At 45.8% G+C, this 15,470-nt stretch overlaps 1 protein-coding gene across 1 annotated transcript in view; it reads left to right on the forward strand.

The window, feature by feature from the left end:
- Positions 1-218: 218 nt before the first annotated feature.
- Positions 219-15,470, forward strand: part of ccdc92 (coiled-coil domain containing 92) — a 53,185-nt gene continuing 37,933 nt past the window's right edge. Inside the window, exon 1 of the mRNA XM_059994531.1 lies at positions 219-352. The gene's annotated coding sequence lies outside the window, so the exon portion shown is untranslated. The remainder of the gene's footprint in view (positions 353-15,470) is intronic.

Genomic DNA, 15,470 nt, shown 5'->3' on the forward strand with positions numbered 1-15,470 from the left:
TCAGAGGGGCAGGACTCAGGAAGACTGCATTGACAGTGAACCCTTCAGTGGGTTTTTATGAATACTGGGGTGTTGTGGGCATTTGCTTGTTCTGCGGGTGGTGTCTGTCACCCTGGGCGCAGTTGGGAGTTTCGGGCAGGGTCTGGCACGGAGACGGATTGAATGCCGTGGGCGCGGTCCTGCGCTCCGGGTGCGTCGGTCGGTCGGTCGGTCGGCCGGCCGGTGTAGGGACCGGCCGCGGCCGCCAGGTGTCGCGGCGCGCTGCCGGTTGCCATGGTGCGCGCTCCCGGCCGGTAAACAGCGGCGGCGGCGGCGGCGGCTGGAGCGGAGCCGAGCCGAGGGTCAGCGGCAGGTGGGTGATGCAGCGGCCGGGCCGGCTCGGCTATCGCTGTGCATGGCGCGGTGGCACCGGGACCGAGCCGGGGCGGGAGGTTCCCCGCTGGGGAGCGGGTCGATGCTGCCGTTCCCAATGCCCCGGGGCCGCATTGCGGTTGCGGCCTCGCCCTGTCCTGGCGGTGTTGAGCCGGTCCCCGTGGGCAGTGGGTGTTCATACTTGTGTCCCATCGCCGGCCGGGAGCTGTGGCGCCCACAACCTCGACACAAGGCTCCTGTGTTCGGGGTCCATCATCCGCGACTCGTCTCTGGTACACATCATCTTTGCCCAGTGTTCAGTCTCCCTCTCTCCCAGTATCCAGTCTGTAACTCTCTCGTATTACCCAGTGCCCGGTTCCCGTGCCCTTACCCCTGACCCAGTGTCCAGTCTCTCTCTCCCTCATTGCCCAGTACCCATTTCCTTTGCCCAATTTCTAGACTCTCTCTCATTACCCCAGTGTTTGGTTCCCGTGCCCAGCGCCCGTTCTTTGTGCAGTGCCTGACAGGTTGCGAGGTATCTGCCACCTTTGCCCAGTCTTCAGCCCCTGCAGCCGGTGTCTACGCCCTTGCCCGGCCCCATCCTGACAGCAGTCGCTGCTTTTGTCTCAGGATCCCACAGATCATCCGTGCGGTTGCGTGGGCAAAGCAGTGGTGTGAAACTTGCCCCAAAAGACATTTGATTCAATTGGTCAACTGTTTTCGCTCTCTCTCTTTATTTTGAGTTTCAGCATGGGTTTTGTATTAATGCTGGATGTCGCTCCGCTGCTCTAAGGGTGAAGTGGTGTAGTTAATTGTGTATTATTTGGGATTTAACTGCAGTAATTTTGCTGTCTTTTCTGAAGGAGTGTATGCACAGTATGTGATGTAGATTTACTAGATTCTTCCTTTCAGCAGTCTGGTTTTACATTGGAAGTAGGTCACGGGCATCTGTGCGCAGTGTCTTCAACACTGCACATAGATGGAAAAACTTGGCTAACTCCCGTGGGGGGAATTGGAATCAGAATCAGGCTTAATATCACTGGCAAATGGCCTGAAATTTGGCAGAACATGTCTCAGACTCGGATGGTTAAATCAAAGGGGGAGTCTGTACAGATTATGGCCATGTTTCTTGAAATTTAGAAGGTTAAAGGGTGATGTAATTGAAGCTTTCCTGATATTAAAGAGGTGAGATTAGACAAATTGAAACCATGGCTGGTGTTAAGAGAGTTTAGATCAAGAAGATGATCTGAAAGTTAGAGCCAGACGTGTCAAGAGTAGCGAGATAATGGGTTCTGGCTGGAATTTGGAAAGCTCATCTTGGAAAGGCAATTGCTGCCAGAGGAAAGGGCATAAATGAGAATTTGAAGGGAATTGGGTCCTGAAGCAGGGTCTCAGCCCAAGATGACAACTATTTATTCATTTCCAAAGAGGCTGCCTGACCTGCTGAGTTCCTCCAACTCGGGTAGAATGGTGTGTGTGGTTTTGGATCTCCAGCACCCGCAGACTTTCTCATCTTTATAATTTGCAGGAAAACATCCAGATTCTGGAAATATGATGCAGGGCATTGTAACAGGTTTATTACCACTGGCGTGTTCAAGTTAACCGTCATTTAACAGTACACACATATACCACCAAACAAAACAACGTTCCTCCGGACCACGGCACAGAACACAGTACATGTAACTCACATACAACACATAACCACAAAAACTTTAACAAATAATAAGGTGCATTGATGATAGAAGTTTAAGAAGTTAACAGTATGACACTAATGGCATGGTATGTGATGAGACCCGAGTGGTGGCAGGGAGTTTAGTAGTTTTATGGCCTGGGGGGAAGAAGCTCTTTCCCATCCTAACTGTTCTTGTCCTAATGCTATGGTATCTCCTGCCTGATGGCGGGGGGGGGGGGGGGGTGTTGTCAAAGAGATGGTTGGAGTACAGGAGGGATCACTGACAATGCCAAGAGCCCTGCATATACAGCACTCTTGATAAATAGCTCTCTGATGGGTAGAAGAGAGGCTCTGTTGATCCTTTCAGCAGTCCTCATAAACCTTTGTAGGGTCTTGCAGTCAAATGCCTTGCAATTCTTGTACTAGATAGTGATGCAACTGGTCAGGACACTCAGTGTAAAAATTGGTTAGAGTTTTGGGAGAGGGGGAAAGCCTTGATCACCTCAATCCCCTCAGGAAATGTATAGCTCCTGCTGTACTTTCTTGATGAAAGAGGTGACGTTGAGGAGCCGGGTGAGATTGCCTGTTATGTGCACTCCCAGAAACTTGGTGCCCCTAACTCTCTCCATGGAGGAACTGTTTATGTGTAGTGAAGAGTGGTTAGCCTGCACCTTCCTAAAGTCTGCAATCATCTCTTTAGCCATGTGCAGGTTGACATTCAAGTTGTTGTGCCAGCACCATTCTACCTGCTGCTCTACCTCAACTCTGTACGCTGTCTCATTGTTGTTGACAAGGTGAACTTGATGATTTGGTTTGAACTGGTTCTAACAGTGCAGTCAAGCGTCAATAAATTTGTTGTTTTGCTTTGCATTAAAAAAATCTATAAATTACAACAAATGGTGCCAAAAGAAGGCAAAATAATGAGATACTCTTTGTGGGTTCATGGCCTTTTCAGAAATTTGATGAAAGAGATGCAGAAGCTGTTTCTAAACTGTTAAGTTTGGGTCTTTAAGCTCCTGTACCATCTCATTGATGGTAATAATGAGAAGAAGGCATGGAGGAAAGTAAAAAAAAAGGAAATTATGGTCATTTAGCCAGACTTCAGTGGTTGGAAAGATGTTGGAGGCTGTTTGGAGGTGTACGATAAAATATGCCAAAAAGTCTGCATGGTTTCCTTAAAGGGAAATCATGCTGGACAAATCTGTTAGAGTTCTTTGAGGAATTAACAAGCAGGATAGACAAAGGAGAGCCACTGGATATTGTTTAGTTGGATTTTCAGAAGACCTTTTGACAAGATGCCACACATGAGGCTGCTTATAAGAGCCCATGGTTTTCTCAACAGGAAAGGTACTAGTATAGATAGAAGATTGGCTGACCGGCAGGAGGCAAAGAATGGGAATAAAGGGAGCCTTCTCTGGTTGGCAGCCAGTGACTAGCGGTGTTCTGCAGGTGCCGGTATTGGAACAATTCTTTTCATGTTACGTGTCAATGATTTGGATGATTGAATTGACAGCTTTTTGGCCACCTTTGCGGACATTGCAAAGGTAGGTGGGAGGGCAGGTAGTGTTGATGAATCACGGAGTCTGTAGAAGGACCTGGACAGATTGGGAGATGGGCAAAGAAGTGGCAGATGGAATACAGTGTCGGGAATTGCGTGGTCAGGCACTTTGGTAGAAGGAAAAAGGGCATAGACTATTTAATAAATGGAGAAAAACATTCAAAATTTTGCAAAGGAACTTGGGAGTTCATGTGCAGGATTTTCTAAATGCTAACTTGCAGGTTGAGTCGGTGGTAAGGAAGGTAAATGCAATGTTGGCATTCATTTTGAGAAGATTAGAATACAAAAGCAAGGATGTAATGCTGAGGCTTTGTAAGGTATTGGTCAGATCACACTTGAAGCATTGTGAGTGGTTTTGGAACTCTTATGTAAGAAATGATGTGCCAGCATTGGCGAGGGTCCAGAGGAAGTTCATGTGAATGATTCTGGGAATGAAAGGGTTAACACACAAGGAGCATTTGATGGCCCTGGGCCTGTACTCACTGGAGTTTAGAAGAATGAAATGGGGATCTCATTGAATATTGAAAGGCCTAGGCAGAGTGGATGTGGAGAGGATGCTCCTAAAGTGTGGTGTAGCACCAGAGGGCACAGCATCAGAACAAAGGGATGTCCATTTAGAACAGATAAGAAGGAATTTCTTTATCTAGAGGGTGGTGAATCTGTGGAATTCATTGTCATGGATGGCTGTGATGGCCAAGTGATTGAGTATATTTAAAGTAGAGGTTGATAGGTTCTTGGTTCATCAGGGTGTCAAAGGTTATGTGGAGAAGTCAGGAGAATGGGGTTGAGAGGGATAATAAATCGCCCTTGATGGACCAGACCTGATGGGCCAGGGGGCATAATTCTGCTCCTATATCTCAAGGTCTTGGATGGTGAGACTCCTTCATGATGGATTACTGTCTTGTGGTGTTGCCTTTTGCTGGGAGGGCTAGTGCCCATGATGAAGCTGGCAGAGTTTACAATCCTCTGTAACGTTTTCCAATCCTGCGCAGTGGCCCCTCTGTACCAGCTGGAATGTTCTCCGTGGTACATCATTTGCTAGTCTTTGATGACATACCAAATCTCCTTTAACTCCTAATGAAGTATAGCCACTGGTGTGCTTTCTTCATAGTTGCATCAATATGTTGGGCCCAGGATAGATCACTGAGGAACTTGAAGCTGTTTACTTTTTCCACTGCTAGCCCTTCGATGAGGACTGGAGTGTGTTCTCCTGACTTCCCCTCCCTGAAGACCACAGTCAACAGACCTGACCTATTGACTCAGGTTTCCCCTCTCTATGGATGCTGCTGAATGTTTCTGCAGTCTGATTTTGCAAAAGGAGTTACCGATCACCCATGATCTCCCAGTGTGGTGGACATCAGTTTCAGTACACCCTTTCTAAGATAACGGGCATAAAGCTGCTCACAACACTCCAAGTGAGGCTTCACCAGTGCTTTATAAAGTCTCTACATTACATCCGTGCTTTATATTCTAGTCCTTTTGAAGTGAATGCTGACATCACATTTGCCTTCCTCACCACAGACTCAACCTGTAAATTAACTTTTAGGGAATCCAGCCCAAGGACTTCCAGATTTCTTTGTGCCACACATTTTTGTATTTTCTCTCCATTTAGAAAATAGTCAACCTTTTCATTTCTTCCACCAAAGTGCATGGCCGTACACTTAGAACCATAGAACATTACAACACAGTACAGGCCCTTCAGCCCTCCATGTTGTGCTGACCCATATAATCCTTAAAAAAGCACTAAACCCACACTAGCCCATAACCCTCTATTTTTCTTTTATCCTTGTGCCTGTCCAAGAGGTTCTTAAATATCCCTAATGTTTTAGCCTCCACCACCATCCCTGGCAAGTCATTCCAGGCACTCACAAGCCTCTGTGTAAAAAAAACTTATCCCTGATGTCTCCCCTAAACTTCCCTCCCTTAATTTTGTACATATGCCCTCTGGTGTTTGCTATTGGTGCCCTGGGAAACAGGTACTGACTATCCACCCTATCTATGCCTCTCATAATCTTGTAGATTTCTATCAAGTCCCCTGTCATTCATCTATGCTTCAAAGAGAAAAATCCCAGCTTTGCTAACCTTGCTTCATATGACTTGTTCTTCAAGCCAGGCAACATCCTGGTTAATCTCCTCTGCACCCTCTCCATAGCTTCCACATCCTTCCTATAATGAGGTGACCAGAATTAAACACAATGAACTTCCTGACACTGTGTTCCATCTTCTTTGCCCATTCTCCTAATCTGTCTAAGTCCTTCTGTTGCCTCCTATTTCCTGAAAACTACCTGCCCTTCCATCTATCTTCATATCGTCTGCAAACTTTGTAACAAAGCCATGAATTCCATCATCCAAATCATTGACATATAATGTAAAAAGAATCAATCCCAGCAAAGACCCCTTTGGAACATCACTAGTCGCCGCAGCCAAGTACAAAAGGCTCCATTTATTCCCACACTTTGCTTCCTGCCAATCAGCCACTGCTTTATACATACTGGAATCTTTCCTGTAACACCATGGGCTTGTCGCTTTTTAAGCAGCCCCATGTGTGGCAACTTGTCAATTGCCTTCTGAAAATCCAGGTACTGTACCCAACATCAACCGAATCTCCTTTGTTATAACCTGCTTGTTATTTCTTCAAAGAATTTCAACAGATTTGTCAGGCAAGAATTTTCCTTCAGGCAACCATGCTGTCTATGGCCTATTTTACCATGTGCCTCCAACCACATTCTTAACAATCGACTCCAACATTTTCCCAACCACTGAGGTCAGACTAACTGGCCTATAATTTCCCTTCTTCTGCCTCTCCCTTCCTTGATGATACAGTGACATTTGCAATTTTCCAGTCTTCCTGAACCATTCCAGAATTAAGTAGTTCTTGAAAGATTGTTACTAATGCCTCCACAATCTCTTCAGCCACCTCTTTCAGAACCCTGGGGTGTACCCCATCTGGCTCAGGTGACTTACCTACCTTCAGACCTTTCAGTTTCCCAAGAACCCTCTCCCTAGTAAAGGTAACTTCACATACTTCATGACCCCTGACATCTGGAACTTCCACATGCAAAATACTTATTAAGTTCATCTGCCACTTCCTTGTTTCCCATTTACTACCTTTCCAGCATCGTTTTCCAGCAGTCCGATATCCACTCTTGCCTCTCTATTACACTTTATGTATCTGAAGAAACATTTGCTATCCCCTTTAATATTATTGGCTAGCTCTCTTTTGTATTCCATCTTTACCTTCTTAATGACTTGTTTTAGTTGCCTTCTGTTGGTATTTAAAAGCTTCTCAATTCTCTAACTTTCCACTAATCTTTGTTTATTAGATGCCCTCTCTTTGCCTTTTATATTGGCTTTGACTTTCCTTGTTAGCCATGTTTGTGTCATCTTTCCTACTTCTTCTTTGGGATGTATATATCCTGTGACTTCCAAATTGCTTCCACAAATTCCATCCATTGCTGCTCTGCTGTCATCCCTGCTGGTGTTCTTTTCCAATCAATTCTGGCCAACTCGCTGTCATGCCTCTGTAATTCTCTTCATTCCACTGTAATACTGATACATCTGACTTCAGCTTCTCCTTCTCAGATTTCAGGATGAAGTTGATCATATTCTGATCATTCACTCCTAAGGGTTCTTTTACCTTAAGCTCTCTAATCAATTCTAGTTCATGGCTCAACACTCAATTCAGAACCAGTTAGTTGGTTTTTCAAATACCACAATGCATGTCACTAATTTACGTCACCTCACCTTTCCTGTTCCGGTTTGTACAGCTGCACCACGGCGGCACCCATCTTTGGCGGACAGTGTTCATAGAAACATAGAAACCTAATCCAATCCAAAGTTGCTGATTCCCTAGTGGGCTCAACCATGAGTTGCTCTTAAAAAAAAGCCATCTTGTAGGCATTCTAGAAATTCCCCCTCTTGGAACCCAGCACCAGCCTGATTTTCTCCATGACTATTACAACATTGCCCTTTTGTTATGTATTTTCTATTTCCTATTGTAACTTGTAGACAACATCCTTACTACTGTTTGGGGGTCTGCACGTGACTCCTGTCAGGGCCTTTTTATTCTTGCAGTTCCTTAGCTCCATCTACAATACCTTCTGATCTCTTGTAAAGATTTAATTTTAGTTTTTACTAATAGAGCCATGCCACTCTCTCTGTAACTGTGCTACAAGTTCATTTACCTCATTCCAGATACTGCGTGCATTCAGATGTAACGCTTCAAGTCCTGTATTGATTTTTTCGTCTTTTACATTGCAAATCATCCTGTTGACTGCAGTCTTGCCCTGTCATCAGCCTCTCCTTGCTAAGTCTCACTGTAGACCTCTGTTTGTAAACCAGCTACCTTCACTGCTGTCACTCCAGTTGCAATCCCGCTGCCAAATTAGTTTTAACCCTCTCGAACAACTCCAGCCGACCTGCCCACGAGGACAGTTTCCATCCCTAGTCTGCTGAAAGAGGATGATGGGTGGCATAGTGTTGCACCAGAAGCTCCACCAACCAAGTTCGGTCCTGATCTTGGTCTTTGTGGAGTTTGCATGCTCTCTCTGTTGATGCGCAGTTTACTCTGTTTCCTCTCCATGTTTTCAAGGTGTGCTGGAAGGCTGATTAGCTGCTGCACATTGCAGTTTAGTGTCAGTTTGCAGGAAATGGGTCCCGGTGGAGCTGATGATAATGGGAAATGGGGATGTTCTGTGGGAATCGGAATGGACTCAATGGGTGAAATAGCCTCCTTATCACTCTGAAATGAAACTAGGTAGTGCTTTGTGCCAGACAGATATTGGGGGAGGGTTCTGTTTGGCTGAATATTATTATGACATCGTGATTTGAAGGTTAAAGGTGCCCACATTGTGTGCTGCAGAATTGATCAATGAATGTGACTTGCCCACCCGCATTTGAAACATATCATAAAACATAGGAACAGAATTAGGTTATTCAGCCCATCTAGTCTGCTCTGCCATTCTATCTGATTTATTATCCCTCTCAACCCCATTCTCCCTCCTCCTCCCCATAACCTTTGATGTCCTGACAAATCAAGAATCTGTTAACCTCTGCTTTGAATATTCCCAATGACCTGGCCTTGACTGCCGTCGATGGAGTGAATTCCACAGATTCACCACCCTCTGGCCAAAGACGTTTCTCCTCATTCCAACCCTGGCTGCTCCCAGCTCTGCTCACGACAGAAGTAATGGTGATGCTGATGTCCTCTTCCCCCCACAGTACCACAATGTTGCTGCTTATGTGATTCCCAAGGATTTGCCCCCTCCCGTTACCTTCAGACTGATTTAGTACCAAACCCTACAATGAAGAAGTGTGTCTAATAATTTAAACTGGTTTTGTACTAATTTAAATTTTATTGCTCAGGTAATCTGAAGTTCTCCCATGTACTTGCCTTCAGCTTTGGGTTGCTCCTGGCCCACACAATTTGCCTTGCTTCCAGTTTTCGCAACACCAGAATCTTCAAAATTCCTCTTTTCCAAGCCCTCTCAGTCCTGATTTGAACCTTACTTAAAATCTTTCACTCCTCTTCCGAATGTCTTCACCCTACCTTGTGACCTCTCTGCAGAATGTGTTCATGTTATTAGGAGTCTGTGGAATATAATGTGTGATTGTTTCCCCATATTTCCATGGGTCACTGAGTCACTCAGACCAATTCTATTCCCAGTTTGCCATTAAAATCCCTCTCCCCATCCCTCACTTGATCAACCACCCATCTATACATGGCAATTCAGGATGTTCAATTAGTCTAATGGCAAATGCCTTTTTGTATGTGGAAGAAATCAGAACACCCACAGGAAAATTCACATAGTACCCATTGTCCATCCAGTGCCCGTCCCCACCAGTCCAGTCCTCCATTCAATGCCCATCTCTGCTAGTCCAGTTGTCCATCCGCTACCCATCCCCACTAATCCTAATCCCTGAATTTTCCATGACATCTAAAATGCTCTCCTAAACATGTCTTGTCTGCCTTCAGATTCCATCTGCCCTGTGAATGAATAAGATATTCTTCAAATCTCCTTTCCTATATTAAGCTTGTGCCCTCTGATTTTAGACACTTGCAACTGTCTACCCTTTCATAATTTTCATTACCGGAGTCGGCTCCCTCCTCAGCCTCCTTTGGTCTAAACCTCTCCAGTATCTCCTCATAACTGAACTGTTCCATCCCAAGCCATCTCCTTGGCATCCTCTCCACAACACATTCGAATGATAGTGTGACAATCAGAAGCCATATGCGGTACTCCATTTGTGGTCCAACCAAAGTTTTTTAAGTTGTACCTTAACACTTGTTCTCTTAAATTCTACATACCTATTTGGATTCTTGAGAATCAGTCTGATGGCCCCATTCCCTGGCTGCTTCTCATATGAGGTGTCATGATAAGATAGCGGTTAGCGCAACACTATTACAGTTTGGGGCATCGGATTTCAGAGTTCATTTCCAGCGCTGTCTGTAAAAAGTTCATACATTCTTCCCGTGACCCCGTGGGTTTCCTCCCACAGTCCAAAGACGTACTAGTTAGTAGGTTAATTGGTCATTGTGAATTGTCCTGTGATTAGGCAGGGGTTAATAGGTGGATTGCTGGGCTTTGCATCTTGTTGGTCCATAAGGGCCTGTTCTGGGCTGTATCTCTAAATAAAATAAACAAATATTGTTTGACTGCTTTGTGTTAATAGCCTTGGAAACTGGGGATAGATGCAAGTGTTGTGAGCCCTTTACTGATGAAGGTACCTTCCAGACTATTTGGAGTTGTCAGGTGGCACTCCTGTTTCATCATCATCACGTGCCATGTCCTATGACATCATCATCACGTGCATGTCATATGACATCATCATCACGTGCCGTGTCATATGACGTCACCATCACGTGCTGTGTTGTATTGATCATTGTCTTTCCATGACCATGATCGTTCTTGGGAAATTTTTCTACAGAAGTGGTTTGCCATTGCTGCCTTCTGGGCAGTGTCTTTACAAAGATGGGTGACCCCGGCCGTTATCAATACCCTTCAGAGATTGTCTGTCTGGCATCAGTGGTCACATAACCAGGACTTGTGATGTACACCAGCTGTTCATATGAAAATCCACCACCTGCTCCCATGGCTTCACATGACCTTGATCGGTGGGGGCTAAATAGATGCTACACCTTGCCCAAGTGTGACCTGTAGGCTAGCGGAGGGAAGGGGTGAGAGAGAGAGAGGTTTGCTGGTTAGGGGTTTGGGGGAGCCGTGTAGGTAGTGGAAGGGGATTGGTACATGAGAGAGAGAGGGGTTTGCTGGTTGGGGGTGTGGGGGAATGGTGCAGGTAGTGGAAGGGGATCGGTACACGAGGAGAATGAGGTATGTAGGATTTTACAGGAAACTGTTGTGCGTCACGATGACCTTTCTATCCACATGGCTGCAGTCCCGTTCATTATTTATCACTCTGATACGGGCGAAGAGTTTCTGCTGCCAAGTTGTCTGCTAATGAAATTACTGGTCTGTTCTCATCTGTCTGAGGTCAGGCTGGTGCTGCTTGCGTTGTGTATCTCTCTTGAGAAACAGTGTGGATTGTGGTGTCCTGTAACTGAGCGTCTGAAGCCATAAATGTAATCCTGCTGAGTTTCCTCGCTGTTTAATACCACTGATGTGCAAATCTCTTGTTTCTTTTGTATTGGAGATTTTTTACTAATATAAATTATAAACAATGTAATCAAACAAATTGAAATCAGCATAACCATATTGCAGTACTCAATGCAGAATTCTTTGCTAGAGGTAGTGTCGGTTTCAAATAATCTCATTGGTCAGAAATACAACCAATCAAAGCCTAGCACCCCTGCAAGCTGTTGACAAACCCTGTCCTGGTTTGCAGATGATCAGCATCTCCTCGTCCTCCTCATTTCCCAGTGCCCTCTCGCTTATTCTGCACCACTTGTACGTTCTGCGACCGGGAGGAGTCAGCGTACCATGCAAGTACGGAGTGTGAGAGGTTGCTGCCCCTGTCTGAATATCTAAAGGGGCTGTTGCTTCAGGTTTGAATTAAGTGGACTTTATTTCTTACGTCCTTCACATACATGAGTTAAAATATTTGTGTTGCGTCTCTGTCTGAATGTGCAGATTATAGTAATTTAAATAGTATGTGCAGTAAAATATACAACAGAACAGTCAATATAGCTCAGAAACAGAGTTGTGCTGGCGTGAATTAATCCGTCTGATGGCCTGGTGAAAGAAGCCTGTTGGTCCTGGCTTTAATGTTGCAGAACCATTTCTGAGATGGTAGCAGCTGGAACAGTTTGTGGTTGGGGTGACTCAGGTCCCCAATGATCCCTTGGGCCCTATTTACACACCTGTCGCTGTAAATGTCCTGAACAGTGGGAAGTTCACTTCCACAGATGCGCTGGGCGGTCCATACCACTCTCTGCAGAGTCCTGCAATTGAGGGAGGTACAGTTCCCATACCAGGCAGTGATGCAGCCAGTCAGGTTGCTCTCAGTTGTGGCTCTGTAGAAAGTTACTAGGATCTGGGGACTCGTGCTGAACTCTTCAACTGTCCGATTACACGTCAGCCCCGTACTCCTCATATACTGCTCCCTGGCGTGTCGTGAGGAGGATCTACCAGTGGGCTTGCTCCTGGGCCTGGCCAAGATGGCCATTCAAAGGTCCAGGTAGTGGACAGTTGAGGGTTCTGCTGGGGTATCTGTCTGCCCCCTTCCGAGGATACGATCATGCCCGGGTGTCTTTGAAGAGGGAACATGCAGTCATGATGGGTACAGTAGGAGTTTTCTGGGAGTGGTGGGCCCCCTGGGAATTGACTGTTTTGTAGACAGCAGTAATCATATTTTAATTTGAATTTGTTCACTGTCTTATAAATACTTGATGCTTGTATTTTTGTTTAAATAAACTTTAGTAGTTTTGTTTTTTTGAAAGAGGAGGGTCTGGTTCAGCGCTATCTGGCTCTATGAATTGTCATCAAGGTCAAAGGCCATGGAATAAATGAACTGTGGTATGGATCAACAAATTGAAGGCTTTGCCAAGGGGGCATATGAGATCGATTCCAGTGGTTAAAGTGATGAGAGACGAGTTGTGTGAATGGGCCAGAGGAATGGGTGCCACCCTCCTCACCTTGAAACAGGACAGTGCGAGGTGAATTATTTTGAATATTAGTATTCAGAAGTGCCTAAACCGATGAAAGGTATATAAATGCAGGATCATGAGTGGCGTGAGTTGAGTTTTACTCAGGGAGTGCTCCTTTCCTGGAGTAAGCAACTAGTGATAATAGTGAGGGTGAACTCCATCGCAGTACTCCAAAGGAGCTCAAAGCTACAGTACTTTTGAAAATGTTCTTAGATTGTACCAATTCATGCACCTTCCAAAAACTACCCTCCAAAATACACTACCTTTCATTTAACTGTGTTGAGCTTGATTTGCATTTTTTGCCTATTCTGCAAGCTTATAACTGTCTTGTAAAGTTCTGTGTCTCTCAGTGTTGATTGATGACCTCTTCATCAAACCTGATGTTCACTAATATAGAATTGTGTGTTTCAGAATTCCAGAGTTTGAGTGATTAAATAAAATGTGAGCTATGTCATAGAGCAATTCAGCACTGATACAGGCCCAGTGGGTCTGTGCCCGCCATGTCCAATGGGTCTAAATCAACCACAATGCCTAGCCAGTCCAACATGTCTGTGCTGATCACAGTCCCCACTGGTCCAATCTGTCTATTTTGACCATAGTGCACACCTAGTCCAATGTGTCTAGATCGACCATAGTGCCCACCCAGTCCAATATGTCTACATCAACTGTAGTGCCCACCCAGTCCAATGTGTCTATATCAACCACAGTTCCCACCCAGTCCAACATGTTTATGCTAAACACAGTGCCCACCATTTCCAATGTGTCTACATCAACTGTAGTGCCCACCCAGTCCAATGTGTCTACATCGTCCATAGTGCCCACCCAGTCCAATATGTCTATGCTAAACACAGTGCCCACCATGTCCAATGTGTCTACGTCAACCACAGTGCCCACCCAGTCCAATATGTCTATGCTAAACACAGTGCCCACCATGTCCAATGTGTCTACATCGACCATAGTGCCCACCCAGTCCAATATGTCTATGCTAAACACAGTGCCCACCATGTCCAATGTGTCTATGTCAACCACAGTGCCCACCCAGTCCAATATGTCTATGCTAAACACAGTGCCCACCATGTCCAATGTGTCTACGTCAACCACAGTGCCCACCCAGTCCAATATGTCTATGCTAAACACAGTGCCCACCATGTCCAATGTATCTACATTGACCATAGTGCCCACCCAGTCCAATATGTCTATGCTAAACACAGTGCCCACCATGCCCAATGTGTCTATGTCAACCACAGTGCCCACCCAGTCCAATATGTCTTTGCTAAACACAGTGCCCACCATGTCCAATCTGTCTATTTTGACCATAGTGCATACCTAGTCCAATGTGTCTAGATCGACAACAGTGCCCTCCATGTCCAATGTGTCTACATTGACCATAGTGCCCACCATGTCCAATGTGTCTACATTGACCATAGTGCCCACCCAGTCCAATATGTCTATGCTAAACACAGTGCCCACCATGTCCAATGTGTCTACATCAACCACAGTGCCCACCCAGTCCAATATGTCTATGCTAAACACAGTGCCCACCATGTCCAATGTGTCTACATCAACCGCAGTGCTCACCCAGTCCAATATGTCTATGCTAAACACAGTGCCCACCATGTTCAATGTGTCTACATTGACCATAGTGCCCACCATGTCCAATGTGTCTGTACCAAACACAGTGCCCACCATGTCCAATGTTTCTATGCTGTCCACAGTGCAGTCTAATATGTCTGTGCTGACCACAGTGCCCATTGTCCAGTATTTCTAAGCTGCCTACCCAGTCCAGTGTATCTATATTAACAACAATGCCCACCCCATCTATTGTGTCTGTACTGACCACAGTGGCCACCAAACTTCCCAACTTCCTGTGTTTTGCTCATATCCCTCCAACCTGTAACCCTCCCTGTAGCTGTTAGGCGTTCAATGGTTCTGTTTAGTATCAGAGAATGTATACAATTCTTACTGAGTGAGGACATCCACGTGTCAAAAGAACGAGTGTCAGAAAGGGGTTAGGACCCCAAAGCCCCCTCGTCCTCCGACGCACAAGCAGCAGCAAAGACCTCTCCCCTCCCCATGACACGAGATCAGCAGCAGACACTCTCGCTACCGAGAGGAAGGAAGAGAGCGGTCACTTGAGTGCAGATGCCTTCAACAGCTGCCCTCCTGTCTCCCGCGACACTGGTGAAGAATCGAGTCGTCCCCAGGGCCACACAAGGCTGCACCCCTATTGCACGCGTCTTCCAGGCCGTTTGCTGGAGAACGGGAACTCGCCGCCATGAAGAACCACAGTTTGAGAGCAGCTCGAGATCATGGACTCAGATATGACCATAATTACCTTGAAAAGAAAGAAGAGACATCAAAGATAAGAATTTAAGCTGTTACACGGATGAACTCAAAGAAGTCACTCTCTGGCACTATGCTTAAGTGAGAATGCTGTTCTTGGACTGCAGTTCAGCAGTCAACACCATAATTCCATCCAGGCTCGATAAGAAGCTTACAGACCTCGGCCTTCACCCTTCCTTGTGCAGCTGGATCCTGGACTTTCTGTCAGATCACCAGCAGGTTGTAAGAGTGGGCTCCCTCACCTCCAACCCTCTCCCTCAGGGCTGCGTACTGAGGCCCCTCTTTTACTCCCTGTATACCCATGACTGTATCACCACCCATAGCTCCAAACTGCTAATTAAATTTGCTGATGACACTACATTGATTGGCCTTATCAAACAGTAACGAGGTGGTCTCCAGGGAAGAAGTTATTTTTCTGACACAGTGGTGTCAAGAAAACAACC

The sequence above is a fragment of the Hypanus sabinus genome, chromosome 18, assembly GCF_030144855.1.
Source record: "Hypanus sabinus isolate sHypSab1 chromosome 18, sHypSab1.hap1, whole genome shotgun sequence".
In the NCBI taxonomy this organism is placed as follows: Eukaryota; Metazoa; Chordata; class Chondrichthyes; order Myliobatiformes; family Dasyatidae; genus Hypanus; species Hypanus sabinus.